The 17,693-nt window shown below is 33.0% G+C and overlaps 1 long non-coding RNA gene across 3 annotated transcripts; it reads right to left on the bottom strand.

Moving 5' to 3' along the window:
* Positions 1 to 557: 557 nt before the first annotated feature.
* LOC117914734 lies at positions 558 to 17,375 on the bottom strand. 3 transcript variants are annotated; one of them, XR_004651315.1, is made up of 2 exons: positions 16,953 to 17,375; positions 558 to 2,164 (listed from the first exon to the last, which is right to left on the bottom strand). It is a non-coding gene; the product is annotated as an uncharacterized LOC117914734 (long non-coding RNA). The 3 variants fall into 3 exon arrangements; XR_004651314.1 differs by lacking the exon at positions 16,953 to 17,375 and adding an exon at positions 9,158 to 9,566; XR_004651316.1 differs by lacking the exon at positions 16,953 to 17,375 and adding an exon at positions 7,202 to 7,818.
* Between the last annotated feature and the right edge of the window lie 318 nt (positions 17,376 to 17,693).

The raw sequence follows: 17,693 nt of genomic DNA, 5'->3' as shown, positions 1-17,693 counted from the left end.
TGAATCTTATCTCAAATCATTGTTCCTTGGAACTTGGACTCCTATGTTTATTTAATTTTTATTATTATACTGTTCAAATATCGGCCACAAAATGACAAACAAGTTTCTTTATCTGGTCCCCATTTCTTTGAATATATAGCCATTGGTCAAACTCATTGTGCTTGAATATTTCGTGGCTGTTACTCTGCATATCATGGTGACCCCGCCCCAGAATTTTCTTTCTTGGACCATTTGTTGAAGACATGATCATCATCAAATAAAAATTTGTCATTCGTCTTGCTTTTGACGTTTCGCATCCCATCAGTTCTGCTGTTAACGTGCTAAATGCGTTCCCCATTTCTGTCCTATTTCATGCTCATCCAACTTGAGCACATGGGCAGAGAAGATCATCCCTTCAAGGTCCAGCTACTCAACCACTAACCGGAACTTGAATATTTGACTACTTTTTAAGGATGCTTTTTTTTTAAAAAAATAAATAAATATTTGGTGTAGCGATCGATTTGGAAAAGAAAGCATAAGGCCGCAGCTCGTGTCCAAAAGTCATTGCATTGCATGTATCGACAATTTTTTCTTTCTCAAATTAAAAAATGAGAGGTCCATAATTCCTAAATGATAGTATGTATACAATTTTTGAAGAAGATAATGCTCCTGCTTTGGGGGTTACACTTCAGTACCAAAGATTCCAAACAATAAGAAAAAAAACAAACAATAAATGATGCTCCTACGACAGTAATTTCATGGAACTTACGCTCATGATTGGTGTAACTGGTCAACAAAGACGGCCTCAGAGAATGCCGCGTGAAAAAAAATGTTATAATTATGCCCTGTCTGCAGCCTTCCCCATCCAGCCAACCCTTTCAATTCTCTCTGAGCCATCATGCTGCTTGGATCAAATAATTCTTTTTCTTGTTTCTGCAAGCGTGTACGGAGTCCTGGCTCGCTTATCAGTTATCAAACACCCTTTGTGAACTCGATAATGGCATTAATTTGATCTTCGCTGAGCGACGTCTCTTTTTCCAGGGGTCGATGATTCTCTCGTTTCTCAGGGATGCTTTGTCCAGCAAGAAGAAGAGCATTTAATGTTAATCCGGCGCATCTCTTGTCCAAGATTGATCAAATAAGCCTTGGTGAAATGGTGAAGAAGAAAAACTTTTACCGTTGGGAACTTGCGGTTTCTGGAGGTGTTGATGGACCGGCTCCGGCGCCTGTGATGTGAAAAGGGCATTCTTGGTGATCTTGAAGATTTTGCCTGCTCGCACAAGGCCTTGGTGTTACTGAAATCCACACACAAAAGGCTTCTTCCACTTGGTGGTGGAAGCTTGCGAGGATCTTACCATTCTCTTGCTTGTAGCTTTTGTGCTGCATTTCATCTTGGTTTCTGCCTTAAAGGACATGGGCTGAAAGAATGGCAGTATGATGGGGGAAGCATACTTGTTGCTGCCTTTCTAGTCATCAAGTTTGGTCTGTGTTGTGAGTAACTTAAGGTGTAACAGGTGATTCCCCAGGAATTATCCAATGTCAGCAACAATATCCGGGTTGATGTTGTTTGAAATGGGCAGCTTCAGCAGAATTGGATTTTTGAAATTGTAGTCAGAGGTGTTGTTTGTTTGAAAGATAGGAGATGAAGAAGCTCCTGATAGATTGTTGTTGGATGAAAATTTGCTACAAGTGCTTGAATCCATTGTTGCTGCAGTTATTATTATTGCTGTGGCACCCCAGGAGGCCCTCTGTACTCCGCCCGACGAAGAGATCAATGATTGCTGACCAGACGGTGAGGGTATGGGATCTGCCACCATTCTCAGCAACAAAACTGGCAGACCAACCTTACCTATTGAGGGTACGGGTTCTCCTCGCTCCTGATCCGTCAGGGTCGTGTCATCGACTTGGAACAAAGGCCCATCCGAGAACAATCAAATTGATCTCCAATCTTTTAAGCGAACAACATCTCTGACAACAATCTCAAGTATCCAAATCTGCTGATGCTGCCCCCATTCGGACAACATCAACCAGGATATTGTTTATGGCTTTGAATAACTTGTTGAAATTGTCTATATGCCTGAGCCCCTTACAGTGGATACAACAATGACTACAAAGACAGAGACAACTGTGCTTTCACCATCATACCATCCTTCTTTCTGCCCATGTCCTTTAATATGCTGGAAGCCTGAAACCAATAGAAAGTCAAGCGTAAGCCTTGTGTATATATACATGTACAAGATTCAAAAAAACCCTTCCACCACAAAGTGTATGCAGCTTTTTGGCAGGCATGGCTTCTAATTAATATGCTTTTGCACCAAATGCTTGATACCAGCAGGCAAGATCGTCAGCATCTACCCTCAAATTTTAATTTTTAAATTTTATAAGACTATGATACCTGATAAATTTTAAAATTTATTATTTCAAAAAATATCATTTAATTTTTTTAAAAAACATTATATTATATTTTACATTTTATAATTTAATTTTAAAAATAAAAAGCATTAATTTTAGTATCGTAATAAATATTATTTAATATATATTAAATATAATTTTAAAAAAATTGTATTTCTCTTAATTTTGAATTTTATCTTGAGAATTATTACAATATCATTTAATTTTTTTATTGAATATTAAGAAAATAAGTAAATGATAGTTAATAATTCAAATGGGTGAAATAATACTAAGAAAATATTTTTAAAATAAAAAATATTTAAATATTGGATGATAAGAAATATCTCATATTTTAAAAATATATTTTGTTTTTATTTTAAATTTGAAATAAAAAAATAAAACATACATTATTTATTAAATTTTTTTATTTATAGTTCTATTTGTTATTGAAATTAGGGAAAAGCATGTTTTGGTATGGTGATTTTTTTTTTTTTAAAAAAGGAAAATAGAAACCCACTTATGTAAACTTAAATTTCTTTAAAAATTTTGAAATATTTAAATTAAAGTTTATGCATTCTCTCTCCCCAAGTGCCCTTTCTTTTAGATGAGGATAATTCCAAAGTAAACTTCCCTCTCCTACTTTCACTTGCTCAAAATCATTTTCATATAGAAATAATATGATTTTATATCTTCTTTCATGATGATAAGTAGATTCCTAAATTTATCTTCTTTTTTTTTATACAATTAAATAAGAGATTGTATTAGTAAAGCCTAGAAACGGCGAAAAAAGTACACACGAAATATACAAGCAACACCCAAGAAGTTAGACAAAGAGAAAGAAGAAAACCTTTCTCTTATTTATACAAAAACCACTCTAAAAAATCAATCATAGATAAAGAATGATCCTCTAAATATACCCTACCCCAATTCACAAAAGTGTATAAAAAAGAAAGTTCTAAAGCTTGGTCAGATCATTCAGTGTCATTGAACACTTTTTCATTTCTTTCATTCCATAAAGTCCACATTAAATAAAGAGGGGTAGTCCTCAAAGCCTTTTCCTTTCTCTTACTCACAAAAGCACCATGCCAACCAATCAAATTCCTTTTGATTGAGGAGTGCAGGACCCACTGCATATCAAAAAGAGAGAAAAGTAAGCTCCATAGCATTGTAACCTTCTTACAAAATAGGAACAAGTGGTCATTGGTTTCCTCTTCCACTTTACACAAGCAACACCTATTCAGCATATTCCAACCCCTTATTTGGAGCTGATCAATGGTCAAGATTATGTTCCAAGATGTTTCCCAAGCAAAAAAACTTACCCTTATCGGAGCCTAAGATCTCCAAATAATATTCTAAGGAAAAGGGTCACTAGAAGCTCTTGTGAAAGAGTAGTAGAGAGATCTAATAGAAAATGAGTCTTCTTGTTATTCTTCCAACTCAAGACATCCTCCATGTCTCTATTCAAAACAAAAGGATGGAGTTTCCAGAGCAAGCCCTCCACCTCTTCCATTTCTCAATTGTTAAAGTGTCTTGAAAACAAAGGATTCGAACTACCCACCTCTCCACCTTCCTCCCAAGCATCAAACACCCACTCATCCTTGTTGACCGCTAATCGAAACAAATTAGGGAAAACATCTTTCAAAGTTTGGTCCTCATACCACAAATCCTTCCAAAATTTGACCCTCCTCCCATTCTTTACGATAAAGTGGGATTTAGAACGAATACTTTCCCAATCTTTTCTAATAGTTTTCCACACTCCCACACCATAGGCTCCCCTCACTTCTCTTGAACACCAACCATTTCCTTTACCTCAAATTTCTCTATAATGACTTGTTTCCACAAAGAATCCTTTTTTACAGCAAATTTCTAGCTCCACTTCCCAAGCAAAGCTTTGTTTAAGGCCATAAGATTGCGAATACCTAAGCCTCCTTGTCTCATATAAGCACAAACTGAACTCCAATTCACCAAGTGCGGCTTTTTCTCTAAGACACCACCGCCACACAAGAAGTCTCTTTGGATCTTTTCAAGTCTTGTACACACCTTTCACGGGATGACAAAAAGAGACATAAACTAAATTGGGAGACTTGAAAAAGTGCTCTTTATCAAAGTAAGCATTTCCCTCTTAGAGAGATACTGCCTCTTCCACAAGGACAAACATTTTCTGAATCTCTCTTCTACTACATCCCACACCCTTGAGGATATGAAAGGGGCACCCAAGGGAAGACCCAAATAAGAAGTAGGGAGCTTCCCAATTCTACACCCCAACACCGAAACAATATTCTCCAAAGAATCAACCCTTCCTACAGGGATAACCCCACTTTCATCCATGTTCACTTTTAAACTAGAAATCACCTCGAACCATAAGAACACCCAACTCAAGTATCTCAGCTGCTCACTATTGGCCTCGTAAAATAAAACGATGTCATCAACAAACAAAAGATGAAGCAAATCTGTGGACCCACATTTTTCACATGCGTTCCCACTCAATCTGTAAGACTCATTTTTATTGGTGAAAAATTAGTTTTGGAAAAGTTGGAGTCGCCACTTATTTTATTTTATTTTAAAAGGGAAAATAAAACAAGAAAGAAAACCCTAAAGAAGTGACTCCATAGTTTAGGAAAAGCAAATCTTGAAAAACCCAAGTCTTGGTCTAGGGATCAGGTTACCTATTGGGAAGGTACCTTTAAGAGGTTGCACACCTTTAAGCCCTAAAGATGTCTCTAATGACTAAGTCGAGGGAAAAATGACAATTAATCAATTGATTGAAGTACCTAGGTAGGTTAAGGTGATTTTAAAACTAACATATCAAAAAAGAAATCAAATCCCAATCGCAAAGGAGGGTTAGGATGTGTACCTAGACTGTCTCTCAAGTGTTATCATAAAACATTAAAGTTAGCACAAAAATATAGCACACAACATGCATTTTATCAAAGCAAATCAAGCAAACATCTAGGCACCCAATGATGGAATCAAACATAGATATGGCTCATAATAACACGCATGTTCATAAAGTTTTAGAAAATAGGTGATAGAGAGCGTACCTGGATAGCATGCATAATTTATAAGATTCCTCAAAAAATGCTAGAGTGGTTAGGATGAGTATAAATTATATAGCATATTCATTATGTCTAATATACAATACCAAAGCTAAAATTGAGCCAAGGTAAATAAAATGACTCCTAAAATAATATTCAAATTTAAACGAAGTACAAGACCATCAACATGCAATTGGTAAATGGAGCATCACAAAACAATTTCTAAAAAATGTCTTGGAGTGGAATTTAATTACAAAAAATTCCAGGAAACAACAAATACGCATCTAGAACAACATACCAAAAACCAAACACTCATTCAAATGACAAATTGTAGCAAGGACACCCAAAAGTTCCAAAAGATTCAGATTAGGTAAAAAAATAGTGGCATGCATAAATAATTTGTTTTAAAATAATAAGAGATCACATAAAATTTTACAAAAAAATCACTCACATCGTTCAAGTGTTTATATCACAGGAAAAATAAATCTAGGGTTGGGGAGTACACAAAAATATTTTTAAAACACTCCAACTAATCAGATGTTCAGATTCCATCATGTGCAGTAGGTACGGCTATGAAAAATCATATCTTCCTCAAAGTCTCATATTTTTTAATATTTTATATGTCTAAAATTAATTTCAAGAAGTCTATAATTAAAGAAAAATATTGAATAAAATTTGAAAAGTCATCTGTTATTTTAATTTTACAAAAATATTTCAAGTGTCTAGAACTGGGTGAAAATAGAGCCCTCCTAACAACTCATTCATATATTCTATTCCAAAATTGCTTTCTAACTCAAACAAAATTTTAAATTTAAGTTCAAGAAGTGAGGAAAATCATACAAGTTTAGAATTTTTTTTTAAATATTCTAAAATTGCTAAAACGAATTTTAAATCTAAAAGGTTAGTGGTTGAATGAAAACTGGCAACAAGGAAGAGTTTTGAAAAATTTTCTTATGTAAGGGTTCCACCAATTCCCCAATTGATATACACAAATCTAGAGTAGAATTATCCCATTTATTTGAGACCACAAGCTTGAATTTGTATTCCATTCAAAACCAGAATTTTTATTGAAAACTGAGAAAGATGCAAACAGATTAAATATGGTTGCATGTTATTTAAGAAAATGAGATTTCGATTTTAAGGACTCTAAATGAATTTTTGAAATGCATTTTAATGAGGAACATTTTGAGAAAATGTTTATTTTTTAAAAATAAAGAAATAATTTACAAACGAAAATACTCATGGATCAAACATAGGCAACCCAAAAGAAAATAAAATCACAAAATAAAATTTTTAACAACCAAGCCGATTAAAGTGGCGAAAGTAGGGCCAACCTTCATGAGTTTCCAATGGCCTTTAAAAAAGGGATTTGACCAACAATCATTGAGGCAACAAACTAATGACTTCCAAATCAAATAAGCTAACAAAAATATTAACCAAGACTAACATAATTCAAGAAGCGCATGAACTAAGATAAAAACCAATCAAGGATTAAAACCAAACTTAACATATGGAGATAATAACATGGGATCGATTAAAGTAAATTAACTAAAATTCTAAAACCACTTCAAAATTAATATTCACGCATCAAAAATTAAATAAAGAGCTCTAACTTAAAATAGAAACTAATAAATAAAAACTTTGACTTTCATTCTAATTTAAAATCAAAACTAATAAATAAATAAAAAACTTTAACCTTGAACTTAGTTCAAATTCAAAACTAATATATAAAAAAAGAACTAACTTTCAAATCAATAAAAGAATCATAATCAAGACAAGAAAAACTTTAACTCTACCTCATTCAGTAATGGTGGAAAGTCCTCAAAACATGTCACCTCCCAAAGTGGATGTGCATGGTGTCTTTGCATGCATGCAATGTGGCGGTTGTTTTTGGAAAGTGGTAGGCATGGTTTGTCATTGTGCATGGACTGGTAGTGGATGTTTAAAGGTTGCAGTCCATTCTCTTAAAATGCGGATTCTGAAGGCCATTTCCCCGAACTGTGCGTGTATTCTTTCTTATTTGATTGTAGTACACCACTTCGAAACTGATGGAGGGTACCTAAGTGTGGTTATGGGCAAATTTTGCAAGTTACAACCCATGGAAAGTGCATCCAGGTAGCCTCCCAAAATACATGCTGTAGTGTGGTGTTTCTATTTAAAATAGACGCAACCGTGAATGGCATCCACTATGGAAATCATTCTAGGTGGCATGGCATGTGCGTGTAAGTCTTGGAGAATGCCAATCTGTTGCATGTGGACTCCTTCATGCAGATGTGGAGACTTCCTGAAGTGGCGTGTTCCTATTAGTGCGTGGTTCCCCAATTGCAGCCCGTGGAGGTGTATGGCTGTCACGACCCAAATTCCGGGCGACCCAAAATTTGACCCATGACCCCAGGTCAAAGGTTTGACCCTAAGGGTTCCTCCTATTCCACGTTGGCAGTCAACCAAAACACTCTGGATTTTTTTTTTTTTATATATACATCCCACTAGAATTCTCATAAACTACAATATCCCAAAACTACTCAAAACAACAAGATTAAATAAATATTCATTATAGTAAAAAATAAAAGTTCACAATTAACAACTCAATCAAATAAAGCTTCATAACAAATCCATGAGTCATAATTACTAAAACAAATCCCAAAATCCAAAAAGAAACACAATAACAAAAAATGCCACGCTCCACTAGGCCGCTCCAGGAGCATCCTGAAGTCCTCCTTGCCCCACCTGTGGATCCTCAGGAGAGATATCTGCATCTAAAAAGGTGTAACAAGGAAGGGGTGAGCATTTCCACATTGCTCAGTAGGGTGCCTAACACCCAAGGGGTTAAGGGGATTACTAAGTTTCAAAGAATACGAAAAAGACACTTCAACACAAAATGAACAATTCAACAATATCAATCAATCATATAGTTTAATATATAATATTATACACAATTTCACAATATTCAACAATTACATGAATGCACATGAATGTGTGACACACAGTCATACAATGCACTATTGTTCTCGGGCTTTCACCGAAGGATACGCGTCTGCACCCAAATATACTCCCCATTCGGAGTCTTCCCGAGGTAACTTTTGGGTCTTTCACCCTAGGGATTTCTTTCCCTTCTTAATTCACCCCACACGGGCTTCCACTTCTCATCTCTATTTCATTTTTTTCCATTTCATACACTTTTCACAATCTTCATAATTTTATTTATTTATTTATTTATTTTTCCACATAACCATGATGCAAATGAATGCCACAATTCCAATGTTCCTCAATAATTCAACAATCTCAACATTCCCCAATAATCCAATAAAATAATTTCACACATTAAAATTTCCGATAATATCCCAAATAAATATTCAAAAATTTGCATATAAAAAATCTTGAAATTTTACCACTTACAAAATTTTTCAACCATTATAATAATTTCTAATATCCAAATTTAACTAACTTTTTACCCTAAAATTTTTGAAAATATTTTAACCAATGCCTAAAAATTCACAAATCATTATATTTGAAATTTAACCCAAATTTTTGGAATTTTCCAACCCATCTAATAATTTTTTAACATTTCAAAACAATTAATTATCAATCAAAATCAATTTCCCGAAATTCCAAAAATTCCAAACAAATTCCAAATATTCTAGAAAAATTCATACAACACCCATAATTCCTAATTAACTCATAATGACAATATTTACAATTTTTTTTCAAGGGAAAAACATAAAAATTTAAGTTTTAGGGTTAGGGTCCCCTACCACAGATCTAATAATTCAGCCGCTAAAAATACGATTGGCCACCGTAGGATTATTCCCCTCGTCGAGTAGAACACTCCCTCCAAATCTGAGCCGAAATGGAGGTCGTTTGACCACCCAAATGGCCGGTCAAAGCTCCGGCGAGGTGAGATTTGCTACAGTGCCGCCGACCCCTTTCTCCCAGATCTGCTACTGTTCCCTTTTCCACTTAAGCCCATTTCTTTTCTTTTTAAATCAGCCCACTTCTTTTCCTTTTAATCAGCCCACTCAAGCCCATTTCTCTTCCTTTTAATCAACCCACTCAAGCCCATTTCTCTTCCTTTTAATCAGCCCACTCAAGCCCAACCCAAGTTCAAAATAAACCCAATAACTAACTACCATTTTTCTTTTAAAACCCTATTTCATCCAAGCCCAAATTACTTCATTTTTTTTTTTTTTATAAAACACACAATTTAACATTTTTCTCAATTTTTATTAATAAGGAATTTAATTAAATTAATTATTATTATTATTATTTTAATTCTAATTAATTTTAATTAATTAACTTTTCATTTTTGTTTTCGTTTTTCTTTTCCGGAAATTCCCAATTACTCAAATCCTAAGAAATTTCCACCATAAGGCTGATATGACATAAAATTTTCAACTCGTTTAATTGACCGACACAATAAAACGAAATTCACCAATCCGAAATTGACACGTGTTCTCCAAACACTTTTCTTTTTGACTTTTCAACCATCACACACAATAAGACTTTTCAAACTAAAAATGCTAACGTGACATAAAATACCCGGTCATTACAATGGCTGTTTGTCTTGAAGAATTCTCCTTTATGGTGCGTCCAAAATGGCAACCCAATTTGCCGTTTAAAGTCCTCTACCGCTTTCCAAAATCTGTGCGTGGTATATGTGGAGATTCTCCAAAGTGGCTGTGCGTGGCCCTCCACAACCTTTTTTTCTATCTCATGGAGCACCCCTCTTCCCTCCCCTCCTATGGTTGTGTGATGGTGAGCCTTAATGAATCCAAACTCCTTTCTCTTTTAGATGCCGGCTATGTCTATATGTAATGCCATGGTACGGCCGCACCTTTTTGGAATCAAATCTGCAGTCTCCATTTAATTCCATTAATGACATGATCTCTAAAAGAATTTCTCTCATTCGTGAATCCATTATCCAATAATAGCCTCCCGTTTTTCCTTCTTTTTCCCATCTTCCCATCCAAAGTCCTATTTCAAAAATACATGTAGTTGCGGACTCTCAATTATTCTAGAGTAGTCCAATTTTCCTTAAACTCCCAATATCCATATCTTCCTTACCAAAACAAATCCTTAGAATTTCAAAGTTCCCAAAAACGTCTTCCAATGAGAGTCTTACTTTCCTTATCCAATGGTAAGTTTCCTTGCAAAAGTATGAAATTTATTAAATTAAATAATTGAATAAATAAATAAATAAGTAAATAAATTAGAAAACGATAAAACAATAATAAATAAATAAGTTAATTAAAAAATAAAAAATAAAAATATAAAAAGAAACATAAAAGATAAAATAAACAAGTGATTGATAATAATAAAAATAAAAATAAAAATAAATAAATAAAAACTGAGTCACACAAGCCATGCAACTATGCAAGTCATACAAGTCACGCTAAAAATGTCTAATGGGCCAAGTGTGCCTAGGTGACCTAGGTAGGCCTAATATGTCTTAATGGGCCTAGGTGGTTTAAGATAGTGTCTAAGTGACCTAAAGTGATCAGGACATTGTCTAAGTAACCTAAACATGCCTAAGTGTGTTATTTTTACAACGTATCTAAATGAACTATCCAAAAAAGAAAGGAAAATCCTAGGCTTAACTCAAGATTGCCAAGGGTCACAATGGAGTTAGATAAATCTCTCAACCAAAGTTTCCAAGGTGGCTAAAAAATGTAAGTAGTATCGGTAGCAATGGGCCACCAAGGAACTACTATGGAACACTAGAAGTGAACTTAAAGACATGTGCTAAAGGGACAAAATGAAGGGTTTACAAGATCCCTTCCTACTCCACTATTGCTTTCCACCTTAAACCCCTCAATGAAACCCCCGCTTCTAGCTCTGATTAACAGTTGTCTGAGAGTCTCCATAACTAATAAGAAGAGATAAGGGGATAATGAGTCACTTTGTCTCAAGCCCCTAGTGCTACAAAAAAAGTTTGAAGGGGTTCCATTAATTAAAACTGAGAAATTAGCTATGGAGATACACCATTTGATCCAATTAATCCACCTCTGCCCAAACCCCATCTTGGACATAACTGACAGAAGGCAATCCCGATTGACATGATCAAACACCTTCTTAATGTCCAATTTTAGAAGGAGACCAGATAGACTATCCTTCAACCTAGAGTTTACAGCCTCATTTGCAATGAGCGTGACATTCAAAATCTACCTATCCTGAATGAAGGCATGCTGGTACTCTAAAACCACTTTCCCTATAACTAGTTTCAGCTTATTTGCCAAGACTTTGGCGAGTAATTTGTAAAGACTCCCAATCAAACTTATCAATCTGAAATCTTTCAACTCTTCCACATTTTTTTTTTTTTTTTTTGGGATCAAAACGAGAAAAGTGAAGTTTAGACTCCTCTGAAAAATGACAAAGCAAAAAAAGTCACCAAAAAAAGCCATAATCTCGACTTTGGTGAATTCCCAGGAAAATTATCAAAATGTCATGGTGAAGCCATTTGAACCAAGCGCTTTATCGCGAGAGAGGCTGCATAGGGCTTCGAACACTTCTTATTATGAGAAAGGCGCCTCTAAACTTCTGGACCATTCTGTCCCCATAACACGAAACTATAAATCCCTACTTCTCGATCTCCAATCCTCATTTTCCAATAACAAAGTCCTATAATCCCTACACACCTAATATTTTCCTTATCAGTAAGAGTGACCTTATTAATTTTCACCTTGGATAAAAAATTTCTTCTCATCTTGGCATTGGCCATCTTATGAAAAAACTTGGTATTCTTATCTCATTCTTTTAACCAGATTTCCCTTGATTTTTGTTTTCAAAAAGTTTCTTCCATTAAAATGCAATTCATGTACTCCTCCAAATATCCCATTTGAGCCTCTATTTTATCAAAAAACAGGGGATTAACACTCTCATTTGAATCCCATAATTGAATTTGAGAGAAGACCTTTGATTTTCTAGAAGAGACATTACCAAAAACTTTTTTATTCCATTTTCTTAGATCTCTTTTAAGAGCTTTCAACTTTTTAGCAAGGTAGTGGCTGTTAGACCCTATAATCGGGCACCTAGTCCACCACTCTCTTACTAGCTCTTTGAACCAATCCGACAAAAGCCACATATTCTCAAAGCAGAATGGAGTCTTGTCTTTTTTAACCCCTTCACCTTCCAGAGAAATGAGATAGTGATCAGAGATGATTCTAAGGAAAGCACATTGAAAGACACCTGAAAAATGATCCTCCCACTTGTTGGAGACTAGAAAGTGGTCTAACATTGACACTACTTGAGAATTAAGACCACCATACCACGTGAACTAACCACTAAAAGAGAGCAAATCCTTTAAACTCAGCTCCTTAATGACCTCAGAGAACCTTATCATCTCTACTATTAGACTGAGCCCATTCCTCATTTCCCCTATAAATCTAATGGAATTGAAATCCCCTCCCACACACTAAGGATCATCCCACAGGCCTTTAATAGCATCTAATTCTTTCCAAAACTTTTTTTTTTTTTTTTAATTCGACAATACTGGTCCATAGACACTAATGAATACCTAAACAAACCTATCTTCCATGTTCCTAAAATGTCCCAAGATGGTGAAACCACTATGCTCTAGCTCCAAGAGTTCCAAAACCCTGTTGTCCCAAAAAAATCAGAATGTCTTCCAAGGCATCCCTAGCATCAACTGCACCTAGTCCATAAACATTCTAGCACCTAAGCTTTTCACCATCTTTAACGATATCTCATGCACCTTTGTTTCTAAAAAAACAAACTAAATATGCTTTTCTAGGATCTAACAACCAACTTAATCATCGTCATTTTCTCCATGTCGTTGAGTCCTCTAACATTCTAAGAGGGGATTTTGATCTTCATCAATCCATTGGGATCATTTCCTATTTGTTCTTGTTGCTCCTTCTATTTGCAAGCACAAACTTTCCATAGCTAACCATACAATCCAATATCTTAAGTTCCCTTTTAGAGTGTGATGCGGACACCGCTTTCTTCTTTATTCTTTTACAAGGGGTTCCTCCACCAACCATCTTCTTCAACTTATTCAAAAGCAAAACAATTTTTTCTTCACACTCTTCAATCAGCATTCCCAATAATCTACTGAAATCTTTGGAATTAGAGAGCTCCTTGTCTGAGGACAAATCCTTTCCGAAAGAAGCATTCTTAGGGAAAACCACCTTTGACCCATCTTGTAGAACCATAAAAAGAGGTTCCTTTATAGAACCAGTCCTTATCTCCAACACACCATTTTTTTACTTGGGGGATCCTCCCTAAAGCTTCTGAATAAGCGTTGTCTCTTTACAATCCCCACACAAAACAGGAGATTTTGACACTCAGAAAGGAGTAGAAAAAGAAGAAGGTCTTTTCCCCTAAGAATAATGGGATGAAGAAAGCGACATCAGCTAAAGGTTTCGAGTACACCTCCGAAGCTGTCCTGAAATTATGCTTTTGACAATGTTACATCAATTTTTTCTAAATTAATTAGATTGTATTTAACATTTTTAAAAAATGAAGTCATTATGGATTTCACTTTGCTTAATTATTATTTTTTTTTCTTTTGTCTTCATAATAAAAAAAAATGTGTGTTAGTTTTTTCTATTTTTTAAATCAACAAACATAAAAATTAGGTGTATATAACTTTAAAATGAAAAAGAAAGAAAGAAAAAATAAATACTTATTCTTTGTTTGAATGTTTTAATTTTTTTTAAAAATAATTCTCATAATCTTTTTTTGAAAATACCAAATCACATATCAAAATAATCATGGTTAAAAAATTTATTTTGAAGTAATGATATTTTTGTAAAAGTGATTCAATTACACCTTCAAAGTTTTTATTAAGTTCATTCATTCATTGTTTAATTTTGTCATACAAAATTAAATAATATTGTACCACAGATAAAAATATTTTATAAATTTAGTAATCATTACAAGAAGGTGAGCTTTTACTTGTGGCTATTGACCTCGATTAAAATGGAAGGCTTATTGCAACTATAGGATATGGGTGCAAATAAAATGGGTCATAGGGGGTGCAGACAAATGTTATGGATGTGGCCATATGCAAAAGTATGACTATGAATTATGGTTGTAACTTCATTTTGGCCGTAACAAAATGTGGTGCACAGCTGCAGCTAAGGATGGCTACAACTATAAGGAGGCTATGGATGGGGCCTTTTCTTATTCGCTATTAGAAGATAGGCTCTGGATTGAGGTTTTTTTTTTTTTTGCTGCCACTATAAGGTGGGCTATGGATGGGGCATTTTCTTAGCCATTACTACAAGCCTTTTTTTGGTCGCTACTATAGGTCTTGATATGGATGAGACTTTTTCTTAACCACTACTATAAATGTTGGGCTGGTCTTGGTTACAGACTACCAATGTTGCAATTTTACTCCATTAAATTGCTATGGAAAAAGAGAAATGATGTACAATTCAATGGAGAGAATTTAGAAGATTGAGATTCTTTCTCATGCAATAGTTAAGTTAGAAACATTGTTGTGTCAGTTTGGTTTGACAGGAAATTTAAAAATCTTATTGTGGAACAACGTTTTTCACGTATGTCTTCACTCGACGGCGAGACGCACTTTTTATTTATTTGGTGAAAAATATGATTTTTAGAAAAATACTTGGAGTCATCATTTATTTTTGTTTTATTTTTGAAGGGAAAAATAAAATAAGAAATAAAAACCCTAAGTGTGACTCCTAAAGAAAAAACAGGTCTGTGAAAAATTTAGTCTAGTTCCGGGGGTTAAGTTATCTATTGGGAAGGTACGATAGTGAGCCGTAACACCCCTCTAAGCCTGTATACTATGGTTTTTACTAAACGAATTAAGAGAATTGTGACAATTAATTAATTAATCATAGATACCAATATTAAAGGAATGAGACAACATACATAAAGATAATGACAAAATAAAATTACAAGGATGAACAAAATAAAAGATAATAGAATTATGCAAATTGATTTATTGAATTAATTTTAAAAAATATTTGAAAAAAATTAGTTTTTCGAAAATTTTAAAGGATTTTATTAAAAATAATTTTGAATGAGTGATTTCATTTTATTTATTTACAAAATATTTTTTTCAAGTGATTTGATTCAATTTTATTTGTATTTATTTTTCAAAAAAAGTTATTTATAGTTATTGTATCAAAAGAATTTATTACAAAATTTCAATTTGGCAACAAAAATTATTTTTACTTATTTTTATAAAAAAATTAATGAATTTTTAAAATTTTATTTACAAAAGTATTTCAATTTGTTTTCATTTAAGAAAAATGATTTATACAAATTATTAAAAAAGACATAACTTTATTTGCAATTAATTTTTAATTAAAAAAAATAATTTAAATCCTCTATTTCTAAAAAATACTTTTAATCCCATTTTAATTAAGGAAAAATAATTCATTAAAAAAAAGATTTTTTTGGACAATTTTATTAAAAATTAATTTTTGGGACAACTTTATTTACAAAACAATTTTTGGACAATTTTTATTAAACAAAGAAATTTTTGGACAATTTTTATTAAACAAAGAAATTTTTGGACAATTATTATTAAAAACAAAATTTCAAATTCTATTAAAAGCATTTTTTTAGAATTTTCATTAATAAAAAAAATTTCTTTTATTAAGAAGAATATTTTAAAACTATTATTTTATTCAAACATATTTATTGAATTATTTCTCTTATTTAAACAAAAAATTATGATTTGTTCAATATTCAATTCTATACACACTCAATAAATATATACAAACAAATATTTATAGAAATTAATAAAAATAAAATCAAATAGTAGTGAGAAATAAAACGTATACTCAAATAAAGTTACAACAAGTTCAATGTTTTCCTACAACTTTTCGAGTCTCACTTTTTTCTATGAAATTTCATACTCCATGTGTCATAAATCTATACTTAGCCTACAAAATTACAGAATGGGTCCATGCAAAAACAAAAATAACCCAAATTAAAACTTCAAATTGGTTCAATAAATTTTTGCCAATAAAAATGGACCAAAATTAGAAAATATAACCCAACAAAAATATCTCATATGTCATAGGCCCTAATCTAAAATTTTCAAATTAATAGCCAAAATATAAGCTCAATTAATCAAACCCAAAACATGATAAATTAAAATAAATTCCACTAGGCCTAAACTTAATATCACATAATTTAAGTCTAATTTAATATTCAAGCCTACAATTGTCTCATGTCCAAATTAAATAGTTCAAATTGGCAAAACTCATATCAAATATTCAAGTCATCTTACAAATTTCACTCACATTGTGGGTCCAAAATTCATATCAATTAACAAGCCATATTAATAATACACATGACCAAAGAAAATAATGTTTCAAGCCTAATCCAATAAACCCAAATAAATAACCAATAACCAATAGACCTAAATCTAAATAAGATAAATAATATGAAATTGACATAATCCAAATATCCCAAATTAATCACCAAATGCAATATATTAACAAACCTAAATTCTATATAAAAAAATAATGCACTGTAGATATCAAGAATTTATTATAATAAGAAAATAAAAACACATAAATAATTAATAAGAAAATGAAAAGTTACCCAATTTCAAAGAGAATAAGAGAGTAGCCATGGAGATGTGGAGGGAGGTCGTCGGAAGTAGCGTCGATAACCTATCAATAATCGGCGGACATGCGGAGCGGTGTAGTGAGTTTGAGTGGAGAAAAAGAATAAAAATAAAAAATATAAAAGAAAAAAGAGAAAAAAAATGAGGGAATGGGAAATGATGGTGTGGGTATTGTGTGGTGTGTGGTTGGAGGGAGAGAGAGGAAAAAGATGAGAAAGAACAAATTGAAGGACAAAATCCGAAAAGAAAAAAAAATGTGGAGAGAAAAATGAAAGGAAAAGAAGAGATAAGAGATAAGAGAGTAAGGGAACTGTGTGTGGGTGTCGAGGAAGCAAGAAGAAGAAGAAGAATGGTGAATGAACCAAAAAAATGGGTCGGTCATCCCAAAATGAAAAGAAAAAAAACTAAAAATAAATAAATAAATAAATGAGAAAAAAGAGAAGAGAGAAAAGATGAGAGATAAGGTATGGGTCTCACGTGGTGGTATGGGCATGAGAGAGAAATAGTAGGTGGGGTGGTTGGGGAAGATAGAAAAAGAGATAAGAGAGGAGAGAGAAAAGAAAAATAAAAATAAAATAAAAGAAAATAATAATAATAATAATAATAGTAATAATAATAATAATAATATACAAAATAATAAAAACTAATAGTTAGATGGTGAGTGGGCAAAAAATATAAGATGTAATCGGGATTTAAAATATAAAGACAAAATTGGG

This window comes from Vitis riparia, chromosome 5 (assembly GCF_004353265.1).
Source record: "Vitis riparia cultivar Riparia Gloire de Montpellier isolate 1030 chromosome 5, EGFV_Vit.rip_1.0, whole genome shotgun sequence".
Classification (NCBI taxonomy): domain Eukaryota; kingdom Viridiplantae; phylum Streptophyta; class Magnoliopsida; order Vitales; family Vitaceae; genus Vitis; species Vitis riparia.
The sequence above is the reverse complement of the archived record's forward strand: the minus strand, read 5'-3'. Positions and strand labels throughout refer to the sequence as shown.